This window comes from Delphinapterus leucas, chromosome 14 (assembly GCF_059928025.1).
Source record: "Delphinapterus leucas isolate spDelLeu-1000000601 "Yukka" chromosome 14, BTC_Dleu_Yukka2, whole genome shotgun sequence".
NCBI lineage: Eukaryota > Metazoa > Chordata > Mammalia > Artiodactyla > Monodontidae > Delphinapterus > Delphinapterus leucas.
Window position 1 is genome coordinate 39349345 of NC_143142.1, and position 16613 is coordinate 39365957.

At 36.4% G+C, this 16613-nt stretch overlaps 1 long non-coding RNA gene across 1 annotated transcript in view; it reads right to left on the minus strand.

The window, feature by feature from the left end:
* Window positions 1-16613, minus strand: part of LOC149747609 (uncharacterized) — a 46334-nt gene continuing 29721 nt past the window's right edge. Inside the window, exon 2 of the long non-coding RNA XR_016387603.1 lies at window positions 1-16613. This exon is cut by the window's right edge and continues 14160 nt beyond it. This is a non-coding gene — a long non-coding RNA (uncharacterized LOC149747609).

The window sequence follows — 16613 nt, forward strand, 5'->3', positions numbered from 1 at the left end:
TTTATTTATTTATTTATTTTTTGCGGTGCGCGGGCCTCTCACTGTTGTGGCCTCTCCCGCTGCGGAGCACAGGCTCCGGACGCGCAGGCTCAGCGGCCATGGCTCACGGGCCCAGCCACTCCGCAGCATGTGGGATCTTCCCGGACCGGGGCACGAACACGCACTCCCTGCATCGGCAGGCGGACTCTCAACCACTGCGCCACCAGGGAAGCCCCTTATAAATTTATTATCTTCTGAAGGTCAGAAGTCCAAAGATGGACCTCACAGGGCTAAAATCAAAGTGTTGGGACTGCATTCCTTCTGGAGACTTCAGAGGTGAATCAGTTCCTCGCCTTTTCTAGCTTCTGGGGGCTGTCCACATTCCCTGGCTAGTGGCCTCCTTCCAGCAATGGCATCACTCCAAGATTTACTTGTGCCCTTATCTCATTCTGTGACTCTGACCTCCCACCTCTCTCAATAAGGACCCTTGTGATTACACTGAGAACACCCAGATAATCCAGGATAATGTTCTCGTCCCAAGATCCTTAAGTTAATCATATCTGCAAAGCCCCTGTTGCCATGTAAAATAGGTTCCAGGGATCAGGATGTGGACATTTCATGGGGGGTGGGGAGGAAGGGGCATTATTCTGCCTGCCACAGATTCTGATTAAAACAACGAAACTGTTAAAAAAGACACTTTTCATAGAATTGGGAAAATATGACCATAGGTTGGGTATCATATATAGGAACTGTTAATTTTTAAAGTTATGATCATGGTATTTGGGTTATGTTTTTAGTGTAGGCCATCTGTTGGAGATGCTTACTGAATTATAAATGAGGTAATATGATATCTGGTATTTGCAATAAAACACATTTTAAAAGAATAAGAAATAAGTGAAACATGATAGGCAAAATGCTAAAAATTTTTATAGTTGTACTATAATGACATAGGGTTCAGAATACTTTTCTCTCTATTATTGTGTATATTTGAAAATGTCCATAATTTAAAAGTTTTGTTTAAAAATCAAAGATAATTTAATATGGTTTAAAAGAAAAGGAATAGAAAGGAAAGGGGGAGAATCCAATGTTTCAGTGAAGAGTTCTTGTCTATATATCTTTGCATACCAGTGTGAATGTATGGTAGGATAAATTCTTAGACACAGAATTGCATATAAGATGTTGATAGTAACCTCTTTACATGTATACTAAAGTTGAACAATTAAGTGAACAGAATGTGGATGAGCCAGGTTTCTCACTGTCAGAGATGAAAGATGCAGATAAACAAGAGAAGGATAGAATGAACCCTGTGGTGCTGGATCAGAGTCAGAGACATCAGTATGAACTCATGTTCCAATTAATTTATATACAGATAGATACAGGTCGATTATAAGTGTATGTGCATACATGGGTTAGTATGTATACATATGTTACTTAGCTCTGTCTACTGAGAGGACCTAGAAGCAATCAAACCTCAGCAGCAAAGAGCAAATCCAGCACCCACATCTTGGTTTCTAAATGCCATTTTCCAAGAAAAAGAACTAGGGATCCTTGGGAAAATGGCTAATTCTAGGATTGGGGCAGGGAAAGAAAATAAAAGATAAGCCTGGAGTATCTTGTAGCACCAGAAAGTAAGGAAGCTCACAAAAAACAAAAGGCTGGGGCATGTCAAAGCGACACAGGAGCCAACCTGAAAGAGGTCCCAATGGCCAAAGCTGGAACAATTTGAGCACAAAAATAAATAACATGGTATTGGATTATAACCCCAAATTATAAAATAAATATACATGAGTCACTACTGACATATTTAAATGGTCAAATAAATATAGTGAATGGAGAGAAGAGACAAATTGTACTTACTGTGCATAAATTACTCCTCAATAAAGTTGAAAAGGAAAAAGTAATTGCTGAGTCAATTTACCAGTAGTGTTTACCACTTAAGTAAAACTCTTTGGACATTTTGTGCAAATTGCATTTTCAAACATTAACTCCAGGATGCTGGAAAAATAGAGTTTTTCCCTTTCTCCATCTCAAGGAGCTCAGAGTGCTATTTCCCATGTATCTGTGGGTAGACCTTTCTTTAGCTGTCCCAAGGGGACATTACATAGGAATTCTGAAATCAGCTGGCTCAAGAAGAAATAAGGAACCTTTGCTCAAACACAACTATAAAAGGAGAAATTGTGCTTGAGTTTAGGTTCCATATTATATGTTGCAAATTCACTTCAGCCATTGTAATCAAAATCTCAAAAACACTGAGTGTCTTGATTAATACTTTCCTTAAGGCCAGAGGCATGGCACTTAACTTCTAAGTAAAATCTCCTTAATATCTTCACATAATGCTGAGTTCCATTCTAGAGTCCACATGAACTGTAGCCACAGTGTAACAGAGAATTGCCAGTAGTAATATGAATACTAAACTCTGGTCTAAAATCTATAGAATTATCAATCCTAAAATATAAAGTGAAAGTGATTTTGAAATTGTTAATCCTACAAAAAGCAGCTTTTTAACACAACTGAAGAAATGGGCTCTTGTTTTTTAAATGAAGTTGCAACATCCTAGAGAAATTCTACAGACACAGGAGAATAATGTGTTTCACAATTAAGTTCAGATCAGTTACATTTGGTAAATGGACAAAGAAGCAATAATACACACCATCAGTGTGTTACATTCTTCTTTTTAACCAACAAAGCATTGAGCACTTTGTATTAAGCAAAACACTGGGATAAGAAAAAGTAAAGAAGCTAGATTCGTTGCTGATTATTCACTATTTTCATGGAAAGTTTCTAACATTTACAATGGAAGATGAAATTTTTAAAACTCTTAGACATGAAAGCAATAGGAATAATAAAATCCTAAAATATGCACTGTATTTTACTGAAGTACACCTCAGTAACAGTAAATTTCAGAAAGGGGGGATTATGCAAAAAAATCTAGAGATATGAATAACAGTAAGAAATTGCTTGAAACTTCAAATTACACAGCTAGAAAATAGAAACTTTGATAAGTAATATCAATTACTATCTTTTGCATTGAAGAGATGAAGTCTTTAAGTAATTCTGCCCTCCTTTTTCCCTTCTCAGCTATAGCTTGCCCAGTGATCTGAGATTCATACCGTCCTCCTTCTCTAGGGAATAACATGAAAGTGATTGTTTGAAAATAAAATGAGGGTTTGAAACCCTATACTTCAGAAGACAGAATCAGTTACCTGACATTCAATACCAATCCTCACTGTGTTAAGAATGTCAGTGTTTCACATGCCCCACTCAGGAAAAGAGTTGTTTCAATACATGCTTCTGTGGCTTTATTCAGTTTGGTTACACCTCAGGGAGTTTAATTTCATGCAAAGCTTTCAGATAGTGCTTTCCAGTGATAGGAGCAAACACATACCATTAGGTAGCAGTTGGAAGTTCAGGAAAAATGAAAGCAACCCAGACTGCTAATGCTTGATGAGAACTTTGGCCTTGCCCTCGAATCAGCTTTCAAGAACTGAGAAAGAAATAGTGTTGGCAACTCCGGAGATAATAAAAAATGTAAACATAATGGAATGAAAGAAGATCTGGTTGTATTTGGGGCTTATATTATGGCCATAAAGGGAAATGGCAATGAGAAATGGATGTCAGAGATTTAACTAAACTGAACTGATTTCACGAGAGGCTTAAGAATCAGCCTGACTGGGAAAAGAGACGTAAAACACCTGCGCTACTAGTCCACACATGAACAATGCATTTATTTTTAAACAAAGAGCAGATAATGCTCAAGCTTTGGAAGGGGAGATCTATTTTTCAGAGAAAGTATGGACACCTGAAAGAAACACAAGGGGCATTGTGTTTAGGAATGAAACATGTGATCTAGGGAAATGCCAGTTTATCCAAGCTTTGGCTGGGTTACTGCTTTGTTAAGAGAAGAGACATATTTTTGAAACAACTGTGATTAACTGAGGTTTAATGTGCCTTCTTGTAATTACCTATAATTTTAAAAGATTACATTGCAGCTTGTAAGCCTGGTTAAAGAACAAATCAAGTGATGTTTTCTTAAAAATACAACTTTATATGTGTTTTATTGTATAGAATTTATCCCCATATACAGAGGAACTCGTATGTTTTGCTATTTACTAATTTTACTAATAGAGTAATTTTGTTGCTTCAATCTGATTTCTCTCTCTGCCTTTGGTTTCTTAACACGGTCATATCACCATCAGTTATTTAATATTTCTCCAAGTTTATTAATCATGCTAAGTGACTGAAAAATCATTCCACACAATTGTGATTTCAAGTAAGATAAACTTTCACAATTTATCTTTAGTGGGTCTTCTTGCTCCCTGTTCTCCTTAATTCAGAGGATAATACCTGAGTGAATTTTCCTTATACATTCTAGAGCTCATAAACACAAGAACTCTGAGTCACAGCTTAGCTCAAAGAATGAACATAGATTGCTAGCACTGCTTTTTAAGTCTCATGCTATTTCTGAACAAGAGAGCATTCTCCTAGCTCTAGTCTTCTTCAGCTGTGTGACTTCATGCAAGTTTGATACTTAGCCTCTCCACCCTTATTTTCTCCATCTGTAAAAATGGGGAGCCAACTACCTCACAGGAGTATTCTTAGTATTAGATATTATAGTCAGAACTTACAAAAATTTACCAATACATTTACCAGTCCCTTTGAACAACATTGTTTCTTACACCTTACTCCTTTCTTTTGCATTTAGTTTTTTTCTGACTGAAATACATCACTTAGTGTTCTTCTGTCACCCATACATATCCCAGGGAGCCGAAAAATCTCTGCTTTAACCTATTTCTATTCTTGTTCCAAAACACCTGATGTTTGTCAAAGATGTTTCACAGTTACAACTCAAAGGAAACACAATCAACTGCCCTGAACCAGTTCTAGCCTAACTGCAAGGGCAGTGCCTGTGCAGAGGAAACCTAGAAGTGTCCAAAAGTTGTCTTTGCTTCATTACCATGCTAGATCTCTGCCCAAAGTGGGGACTTTTACCTTGCTAGGCACAATTAGTGCCATGTGCAAGGGAGCCTGAGGGACTGCATGTGTCCCGGCTATTTCTGGAAATCTCCACCATTTTCCCCAGTTTCTTAGGACACATCTGCCTCTTACCCCATAGAAGTCTCCCACTTTCCTCCCTTCTGGGAGAAGGTGTCTTTAGAGCATGAGCTCACCCTTCTCCATTCCTTGATCAATGAATAAAGTTTCTGCTCTGCTTTGCCAAACCCAGTCTCGTTCAATTTGAGCAATTGGTACCAGGCAAGGGAAGGACCAGTTGGGGTCCACCTGATCTGAGACAGTCAGTAACACTTTCAAAAAGGATCTATGAGACTTAAAAAGCAAACATGGTTACCAAAGGGGAAAGGTGGGGGGGAGGAATAAATTAGGAGGTTAGGATTTACATATACACACTACTATATATAAAATAGATAACCAACAAGGACCTACTGTATAGCACAGGGAACTCTACTCAATACTCTGTAATAACCTACATGGGAAAGAATCAGAGAAATAATAGATATATTTATATGTATAACTGAATCACTTTGCTGTACACATGAAACTAACACAACATTATAAATCAACCATATTCCAATATAAAATTTTTTTTAAATTTAAGTATCTGTGAGTTTTGCTCTTGAATGATACTGACTTTTAAGTAAATGGTTAATTTTCCTCAGCTCTTAGAAGATATTTTGTTGCTGTATCATTGATGCTGATGAGAAATCTTCCAACAGACTGTCATTCACCTACAAGCAATACATCTTTTCTCTCTATAAGACTGAAGAGGATAATTGGAATTAAAGTAATTTAAGGTTCCTATCTTGTTTACCTGGAGGATAGATGTTGATTAACTTTAGATTTGTTAAGAAATGTACATATTTTAAGAAAACCACTGAAATTAGAGAATATATAGCTATCAAACCAGTTGAGACAAAGAGAATAAACCAGTTGAGAGAAAGATCAAACCAATCAAGGAAGTGAGAAAAGGAAAAAGTAGGGGAAAAAAAATCCCCAGAGCACATGGAAGCACAAAATAAGATGATTAAAAACAATTCTAAATATGCCAGTAATCACTAAGTAGGGTAACTCACAAGACACAAAACAGAGACTCCAAAACTGGTACTTTCTTAAATCCAGCTATATGCTATTTATTTATTTGTTTGTTTATTTGTTTTACTTTTGGCTGTGTTGGGTCTTCTTTGCTGCGCACTGGCTTTCTCTAGTTGAGGTGAGTGGGGTCTACTCTTCATTGCAGTGTGCGGGCTTCTCATTGTCGTGGCTTCTCTTGTTGCAGAGCGTGGGCTCTAGGAGCATGGGCTTCAGTAGTTGTGGCTTGCGGACTCTAGAGCGCAAGCTCAGTAGTTGTGGCACACAGGCTTAGTTGCTCCGCGGTATGTGGGATCTTCCTGGGCCAAGGCTCTAACCTGTGTCCCCTGCATTGGCAGGTGGATTCTTAACCACTGTGCCAACAGGGAAGCCCCAGCTATATGCTATTAACGAGAGACATTTAAAACCTGAGAGCACAGGGCTCCCCTGGTGGCACAGTGGTTGAGAGTCCGCCTGACAATGCAGGGGACACGGGTTCATGCCCTGGTCCAGGAAGATCCCACATGCCGTGAAGCAGCTAGGCCCGTGAGCCATGGCCGCTGAGCCTGCGTGTCCGGAGCCCGTGCTCCGCAATGGGAGAGGCCACAACAGTGAGAGGCCCGTGTACTGCAAAAAACAAAAACAAAAACCTGAGAGCACAGAAAGTTTGGAAATAATATTACAGAAAAAGATATACCAGAGGATTCTGGGAAGATGGTGGAGTAGGAAGCACCAGGAATCTGTCTCCCCATCTAGACAACAATTGGACTGGCAGAAACTGTCTGATATAACTATTTTGGAATCCTGGAGTCTATTGAAGGCTTGCAACTTCCAGGGAAAGATTTGGACAATAAATTGCAATTAATTTTAGTCAATCTCAGCTCTCAGCTCCTAGCACAGTAATAGCTACCTATCCCTCAATCCTAGCCATGTGGCAGGGAATTGTGCACATATTCTTGGGGGCAGTTTGCACATAGCTTGTGAGAGCCAGGGTAGACAAAAAGGACCCTATCCTCTAAATATAGGGGATCTGTGCTCTGATCACTGATTGCTACTTCTGGGCACAGAGGTGCAGACAAAGAGGTGGTCAGCAATTGCTGTTGCACCTCCTCCCATTGATGCAAGCCCTTTCCCTTCTGGTTGAAGTGACTTCCAGGAGGTTTAAAGGGCTAATGCCCTTCCTCCCCACTTCGTTTTTCTCTCTTTCCCCTTTTGGGAGTCAGACATTAAAGGCTAGGACATTCAAAAATGACAATAAATCCAGGGGAAGGGAAAGAATCTGATTTCCAGAATTACCACTTTATAATTCAAATGTCCAATATTCAGCAAAATAATCACAAGGCATACAAAGAAACAGGAAAGTATGGCCCACTCAAAGGAAAAAAATATCAACAGAAATTGTCCCTGAAAAAGACCCAATGGCAGATATACAAAAGACTTTAAAACAATTGTCTTAAAAATGCTCAAAAAACTAAAGGAAGATGTGGAGAAGGTCAAGAAAAAGATGTAGGAAAAAAATGGTAATATCAATAGATATAAAACCTAAAGAGAAACCAAAGAAATCGTGGAAGTGAAAGGTACAATAATTGAAATGAAAAATTTACTAGAGGGATGGATTCAAAGACAAATTTGATTAGGCAGAAGACAAGAACCAGTGAACTTAAAGACAGGACAATGAAAATTATCAAGTCTGAGGAACAGAAACAAAAAAGATTGAAGAAAAATGAGCAGAGCCTAAAGGACCTGTGTTACACTATCTAGCAGACCAACATAACACGTTTCAGGAGTACCAGAAGAAGAGAGAGAGAAAAGGGCAGAGAGAATATTATGAAAGACATGAATATACAGTTGACCCTTGAACAATGCGGGGGTTGGGGCACTGACCTACTGTCCAGTCAAAAATCCGCATATAACTTTACAGTCAGCCCTCCATGTCCTCTGTTCTGCATCAATGAATTCAATTAACCACAGATTGTGGAATACTATAGTAGTATTTATTGAAAAAACTCTATGTATAAGTGGACCTGTGTGGTTCAAACACATGTTGTTTAAGGGTCAACTGTAAACATCCACGAAACTCAACAAGCTCCAAGTAAGTTAAACTGAAAGAGACCCACACTGAGACACATTATAGTCAAACTTTCAAGAGACAAAGACAAAGAGAGAATCATGAAAGCAGCAAGAGAGAAGTGAATCATCATATACAAGGGATCCTCAATAAGATTATCAGTGGATTTCTCAGAAATTTTGGATGCCAGGAGACAATGGAATGATATATTCAAAGTACTAACAACAACAAAAAAAACCTGTCTACCAAGATTTTTATATCCAGCAAAACTGTCCTTCAAAAGTGATGGAGGGGCTTCCCTGGTGGCACAGTGGTTGAGAGTCTGACTGCCCATGCAGGAGACACGGGTTCATGCCCTGGTCCAGGAGGATCCCACATGCCGTGGAGCAGCTGGGCCCGTGAGCCATGGCCGCTGAGTCTGCATGTCTGGAGCCTGTGCTCCACAACAGGAGAGGCCACAACAGTGAGAGGCCTGTGTACCGCTAACAACAACAACAACAAAAAAGTGATGGAGTAATTAAGTCATTCCCAGATAAAAGAGAAGCTGACGGAGTCATTACTACTAGACCTGCCTTGCAATAAAAACTCAAGGGAGTACAACAAGGTGAAATGAGAGGACACTAGACAGTAACTCGAAGCCATATGGAGAAATAAAGATCTCAATAAAAGGTAGATACACGGGCAACTATAAAGTCTAGTATTATTGTAACTTTTTTGTGTTTTCTACATGCAATTTTTATGCACTTTTTGTTTTCTACATGATTTAAGGGATTAATACAAATAAAAAATAATAAGAAGAATTGACCTAAAGCTAGTATTATTGTAACTTTGCTTTGTAACTCCAAATCTTGTTTACTTCAATTTAAGAAAATAATGCGCTTAAAATAATTGTTAGTTTATGTTTTGGGGCACACAATGTATAAAGATGTGATTTCATAATATCAACAACTGAAAGGGGTGGGGATACAGCTGTAATAGAGCAGTTTTTGTACGTTATTGAAGTTAAGCTGACATAAATTCAAAATGCAGTGTTATAACTTAAGAATGTTAAATGCAATCCCCATTGCAACCACAAAGAAAATAACTATAGAATATATAAAAGAGAAAATGAGAAAAAAATTTAAACATTTCACTACAAAAAGTCAACTAAAAACAAAAGAAGACAGTGATGCAGGAAATGAGGAACAAAAAAGCTATCAGACACATGGAAAACAAATAGCAAAATGACAGATAAAAGTACCTCCATATCAGTAATTACTTTAAATGTGAATGCATTAAACTCTTTGATCAAAAGACAGAGATTAGCATAATGGATAAAAGCAAATATGCCATCTACAAGAGACTCTCTTTAGATCCAAAGACATAAATAGATTGAAAGTTAAAGGATGGAAAAAGATATTCCATGAAAACAGTAACCAAAATAAAGCAGGGGTATATATATTAATATCAGACAAATAGACTTTAGGTGAAAAAAATTTACAAGAGACAAAAAAAGGATATTATATATTAATAAAAGAGTTAATACTCAAGAAGACATAGCAATTATAAACATTTATATACCTAATGACAGAGCATCAAAATATATGAAGCAAAACATGACAGAATTAAAGGAAAAAACATATAGTTCTATACTATTAGTTGGAGACTTCAATACCCCACCACAGTAATGGACAGAATAAATAGACAGAAGATATGTAAGGAAATAGAGGACTTAAACAACATAATAGACTAACTAGATCTAACAGACATGTACAGAACACTCTACCCAACAAGAGAATATACATTCTTCTCAATTGCACATGGGACAATTTCCAGGCTACACTGTATGTTAGGCCACAAATTAAGTCTCAATAGATTAAAAGATAGATATCTTATAGTATCTTCTCCAACCACAACAGGCTGAATAAAGAAATCAATAATAGAAGGAAAACTGGAAAATTCACCAAATTGTGGAAATTAAACAGCACACTTTTAAACAACCAATGAATTAAAGAAGAAATCACATGGGAAATTATAAAATACTTAGAGACAAATGAAAATGAAAACACAACATACCAAATTTTATGGGATGCAGTAAAGATGGTGCCAAGGGGGAAATTTATAGCTATAAATGCTTACATTACAGAACAAGAAAGATTTCACATCAACAATCTAACTTTGTATCAAAAGAATAAAATACCTAGAAATAAATTCAACCAAAGAGGTCAAAGATCTGTATACTAAAAACTATAAGACATTAATGAAAGAAATTGAAAAACACACAAATAAATGGAAAGATATTCTGTGCTCATGGATCAGAAGAATTAATATTGTTAAAATGTCCATACTACCCAAAGCGATCTATAGATCCAATGCAATCCCTATCAAAATTCCAATGGCATTCTTCACAGAAATGGAACAAACAATTCTAAAATTTGTATGAAACTACAAAAGACCCTGAGTAGCCAAAGCAATCTTGAGAAAGAAGAACAAAGTTGGAGACATCACACTCCCTGATTTCAAACTACATTGCAAAGTTATAGGAATCAAAACTGTATGGTATTAGCTAAAAGACAGACATACAGACAAATGGAACAGAATAGACAGCCCAGAAATAAACCCACAAATATAGTAAATTAAACTCCTGGAAGATAAATAGAGGGTAAGTTCCATGACGTTGGTCTTGGCAATGATTTATTTTTGGACTTGATGCCAAAAGCAAAGGCAACAAAAGCAGAAACAAACAAGTGGAACTACATCAAACTAAAAAGCTTCTGCACAGCAAAAGAAACCATCAACAAAATGAAAAGTCAAGCTACTGAATGGCAGAGGATATTTGCAAATCATATATCTGATAAAGGGTTAATATCCACAATATATAAAGAACTCATACAGCCCACTAGCAAACACACACACACAATCCAATTTAAAAAATGGGGGTCAAAATGCACTAACTTCCAGTTATAAAATAAACAAGTCCTGGGGGTGTAATGTACAGCATGGTGAGTATAGTTAATAATACTGTATTGCATATTTGAAAGCTACTAAGAGAGTAGATCTTGAAAGTCCTCATAAGAAAAAAAAATTTGTAACCATGTATGATGATGGATGTTAACTAGACTTATTATGGTGATCATTTTGCAATATATACAAATATCGAATCATTATGTTGTATATCTGAATGTAATATAATGTTATATGTCAATTATACCTCAATTGGGAAAAAAGAACAGTTCCTGGCTTACAGTAGATGCTCAAAAAATATTTGCTGAATGAAAAAATGAAATCTAATCAACAAACCTCTGCCAAGTTCTTACTAAGTGTAGAATTGCTAATACTATGAGAAAAATGATGTACTAAACACTCTAACTTGCTTGATTTAACTTCACTCACTACTTGCAGAGGACTGTCTAGAAAGAGAAATGTGACAGATGGCTAAGTCCCCAACTTGATGTCCAAAAAAGTTTTTTAATAGAAAACAAGAGAATCTCTAGTCAACAATCTAAGTTTACAACTTATTGAACTAGAAAAAGAAGAACAAACTAAATCCAAAGCTAGAAGAATGAATGAAATAATAAAGATTAGAGCAAAGATGAGTAAAATGGAGAATAGAAACACAATATAGAAAATCAGTGGAACCAAAAGTTGGTTATTCAGAACAATCAACACAATTGACAATCCTTTAGCTAGATAGACTAAAATTCAATTACTAAAATTAGAAATGAAAGTGAGGACATTATTACCAATTCTACAGAAATAAAAAAGATTGTAAGAGAGTACTATGAACAAGTTCATAGCAGCATTATTCACAATAGCTAAAACATGGAAGCAATCCAAGTGTCCCTTAACAGGTGAATGGATCAGCAAATGTGGTATATACACACAATGGAATATTATTCAGCCTTAAAGAGGAAGGAAATTCTGCAATATGCTACAACATGGATGAACTTTAGAGGCATAATGCCAAGTGAAATGAGCCAGTCACAAAAAGACAAATGCTCTATGATTTCACTTATATGAGATACTTGGACAGCAAGCAAGGAAATGGGGATCCCAGTTATACTTCCACAAGGAACTGAATTCTGCCACAACCATAAGAGCTTGAAAGAGGACTTCAGCTCTACATGAAAAGACAGCCCAGACAACACCTGGATCTTTATCCTTGTAAAGGATTTCTACCCAATAGAAATGAAAATATATGTTCACACAAAAACTTGTCCACAAATGTTTTAGCAGCATATTCTTAACAGCCAAAAGGTAGAAACAACCCAAATGTCCATCAACAAACAAATGGGTACACAAAATGTGGTATATCTGTACATGGGAATATTATTTGGCAATATAAAGGAATGAAGTTCTGATGAACGCTACACCATTGGTGAACCTTGAAAATATACTATGGAAAAAGCCAGAAACAAAAAAACATTTTGTGTGATTCCATTTACATGAAATGTCCAGAATAGGCAAATCTATAGAGACAGAAAGTAACTTAATGGTCTAGAGCTTAGGGGATGAGGGGTTGGGGGTGTTAGCTAAAGGATACAGGGCTTCTTTTTAAGGTGATATAAACATTCTAAAAATGATTGTATTGACTGATGCACATATTTTTAGTGTCATATCTAAAATCCATCGAATTGTACACTTTAAATGAGTGAATTGTATTATGTGAATTATTTCTCAATAAAGCTATTATTTTTTATGGATTAAATGTAAATCCCAAACTGGAAAGCACACAATAACTGAAAAGAAAAATTCACCAAATGAGCATAACAGCATATTGGAGATGGCAATTGAAAGAGTCAGTGAACACGAAGACAAATTAATAGAAATGTTACACTGTGAAGAGCAAATATAAAAATGATATAAATACATAAAGTGGTTGAAAGTGAAAGAATGGAAAAATGCACGTCATGCAAATAGGAAATATAAGAAAGCTGGTATGGCTATATTAATAGTAGACAAAGTAGGACTCAAGATGAAGAATATTACAAGGGATAAGGCAGGAAATTTCCTGATGATAAGAAGCACAGTTCATTAGGAAGACCTAACAATCTAAATATGTATGTACCTACTAAGAGCTTCAAAGTTCATTAAGCAAAAATTAACAGAAATAAAGAAATAGACAAATCCACAAACAGTACTGGACATTTTTAATAACCGTCTCTCAGTAACTGATAAGACAAGTAGACAAAAATTCAGCAAGGAAGTAAATGATAAATCATATTGACCTAATCAATGTTTACAAAACACTCTATCCAATAACTACAGAATGCACATTCTATTCAAGTGTACATGGAAAGTACACTAAGGTAGGTATATAGTAGGCTATAAATCCTCAACATTTTTCAAAAGTTTAAAATCTTGCACAATGGAATTAAATTAGAAAGTTATTATAGTAAGATATCTAGGAAACCCACAAACATTTGGAAATTAAATAACACAATGCTATGCAATACTGAAGTCAAAGAAAAAGTTCACAAGTTAAATTTAAAACATTTCTAGTGTGCTCTGTAACACCCTTCTGCTGCCTTTTCCAGGGGTGGGAAAAGAGTGCAGACAAAGGCTGATGAGGGTCTAATCTAAATTTAGTCTTTTGCCTTCTTTTAACTCTTATTTTGAAATAACTACAATTGCAAAAAAAGTTGCAAAGGTAGTACAGAGAGGTCTCACCTATCCTTCGCTCAGTTCCCCCCAATAGCTACATCTTAGTAACTGTGTATAGTTACTCAAAACCAGGAAATCTCAAAATCAGGATAGTGACAATGTCACATGTATACATTCCTGTGTGTACATTTGATCATTGTACATTCATGGAACCATTACCACAATTAAGATACAGAACTATCACCACAAATAAGTCTCTTGTGCTATCACTCCATAGTCACACTTTCCCCCTACCATCCCTAAACCCTGGCAACCACTAATTTGTTATATCTATCTCATAATTTTGTCATTTCCAGAATTTTATGTAGATGAAATTCTATAGTATGTGGCCTTTTAAGACTGATGTTTTTTCACTCAGCATAATGCTCTTGAAATCCATCCAAGTTACTGCATGTGTCAATAATCCATTCCTTTTATTGCTAAGTAGTATTCCCTAGTATGGATACACCATCATTTGTTTAAGTAGTCACCTATTGTAGGACATTTTCGTTGTTTACAGTTTGGAGCTCTTACAAATAAAGCCACCGTGAATATTTACGTAAAGGTTTTTGTGTGAACATAAGTTTTCATTTCTCTGGGATAAATGCCAGGAGTGTGACTGCTGGGTTATATGTTAAGTATATGTTTAGTTCTTCAAGAAACCAATGAACTATTTTCCAGACTGGCTCTACCATGTTACCTCCCCACCAGCAATGTATGAGAGATCTAGTTTCTCTACAACTTCATGAGCATTTGATATTGCCACTATTTATTTTTTTTAATTTTAGCTTATATAATAGGTGTGTTAAGAATATTTCATTGTGGTCTTAATTTGCATTTCCCTAATAGCTAGTGATGTTTAATGTTGAACATCTTTTCATGTATTTGTTTGCCATTTGTATAAACCCTTCAGTGAAGGGGAGAGTATCAAAGTCACCTTGGAAAAGAATTATGTGGAATGGGCAATATTTTTGCTGCCATTTTTAGAAAATACAGTCTGATACACACTACTTGGAAAAAGTGGACATTAAGCTGAGCAGGATTTGGATAGGCAAGTAGCAAGGAAAATTATTTTGAGCGTATAATGTTGTGTGTACTCTATCATTAAGAAATTTTAAAGAATGCAGCATTCTTATTTAGTCAAAAAATATGTATAACCAGAACAAAAGATATGGAGATATGAGGGACAGGGCACACCAATTTCACATAGTAAAGCCTCCTGAAAAGATCCTTTATTAATCTATTTCTCCCAAAACTCACTCCCTCTGGTAACTGTCACATCTTTTCAACCTCCACTCCTTCTCCTCTCCTCTGCAGCTCTACACATCGACCTGCCTCTCTTCTCCTTCTTTATAAAAAGGAGAATGTTACTTCCTTAACTTCTCCCAAACTCTTCTAACATCAGTTCAGAAAAAAATAAAAGGATTATATCATAACCATTCACCCTTCGAATGTTAGGGGAGGAAACACATTCCATACGATATGCAAGGTAACCTGGGGGAGAAGCAGGAGTTTTACAAACAGAAAGAGATAATTCCCTAATTTTTCTCTGGTTTTCAGTATATAAGCAATGCATTTCTGTCTATACACGCCTAACTAAGAGCATTTATGGATTATTAAACATAACCCTCAAATGATGCCTTGAAAAGACAAAGAAAAGGCAAAACAAAGATAACATTAACAAAGCAAGCACAATACCAAACAACAAGAAAGTGGATAAATCTCTTCTTCATCAGTCTACCTTCATTTAAAAACAGTAACAGTATAATCAAATCTGGCAAGAAGCCAGCCAAAATAATTTTAAACTACTTCTTAAATTATTTAAATAATTGCAGTTATCATTAACAATGAATTTTATTATGCACTGAGATGTTACTAGTAATACAGGTACATGTATATAATTTATAAATAAATAAAAATAAAGATTAACAGCCAGAAAGGTTTAGAGGCCGCTGGGCTAAGGCATGGGTAGCACCATTCTCTCTACCTCTCTTACGCTACCCTACTCCCAGGTTAGGCTACTTTTATGAAGGTCAGGCTGCTGTTTTGAGCACCTTCTCAGATTCCTTGAGTTCCTAAGTTTCTCTGTTCCCTCTTCCCCCAAGGTGCCTGGAGGAAATCTGGCCTTGGGTACCAACTGAATGACTTGAGCCTGTTTTCCTTTGCCTCAATACTAGATAGATTTCCTGAGTTTCCACCTCACATTCTAGTTCTTCTGCTCAACTTCCAAAGCTGGGACCAGAGCCAATCTTCTGGGTTGAATATGGTTCATCATTTTGATCCTGATACCCACCTGGCTGTCCTCTCCCTGGTACCTAGGAAAGAGCCTGGCAGCCTATGTAGCTGGGACAGAACTGAGAACAGAGCAAAGAATGCCAACACCTACAGGTCTAATGAGTCATTTATGATAACTTGCTCTGAGGATAAAGTTCTTAAAATCTAAAGTTAAGAATAAACTTCAGTAACAAGTATTTTTCAAAATAATAATGTAGCCTTAATAGAAAAATTAAGAACCAACTATCAAGTACCAAGTGCCTTCCCAATATAAAGATACATTTACACTGATACTTTTTGAGTCCCACACCTTATTGGTCTGTGAGTTCCTTCAAGACAGGGACCATGCCTCATGCACCTTTGTTTCCCCAGGCTTAGCACTGAAAATAATAATTAGTATTATTTGTAACTCTTGCTACTACTTTTTAAACATTGACTATGTGCCAGGCTCTTGCTAAACACAATGCAAATATCCCATTTAATCCTTTTAATAATCTTATTATCCCTCTTCATGGATGAAGAAACTAATCTCACAAGCCCAGTAATTTACCTAAGAATTTAACAACTAATACATGGTTGAACAGGG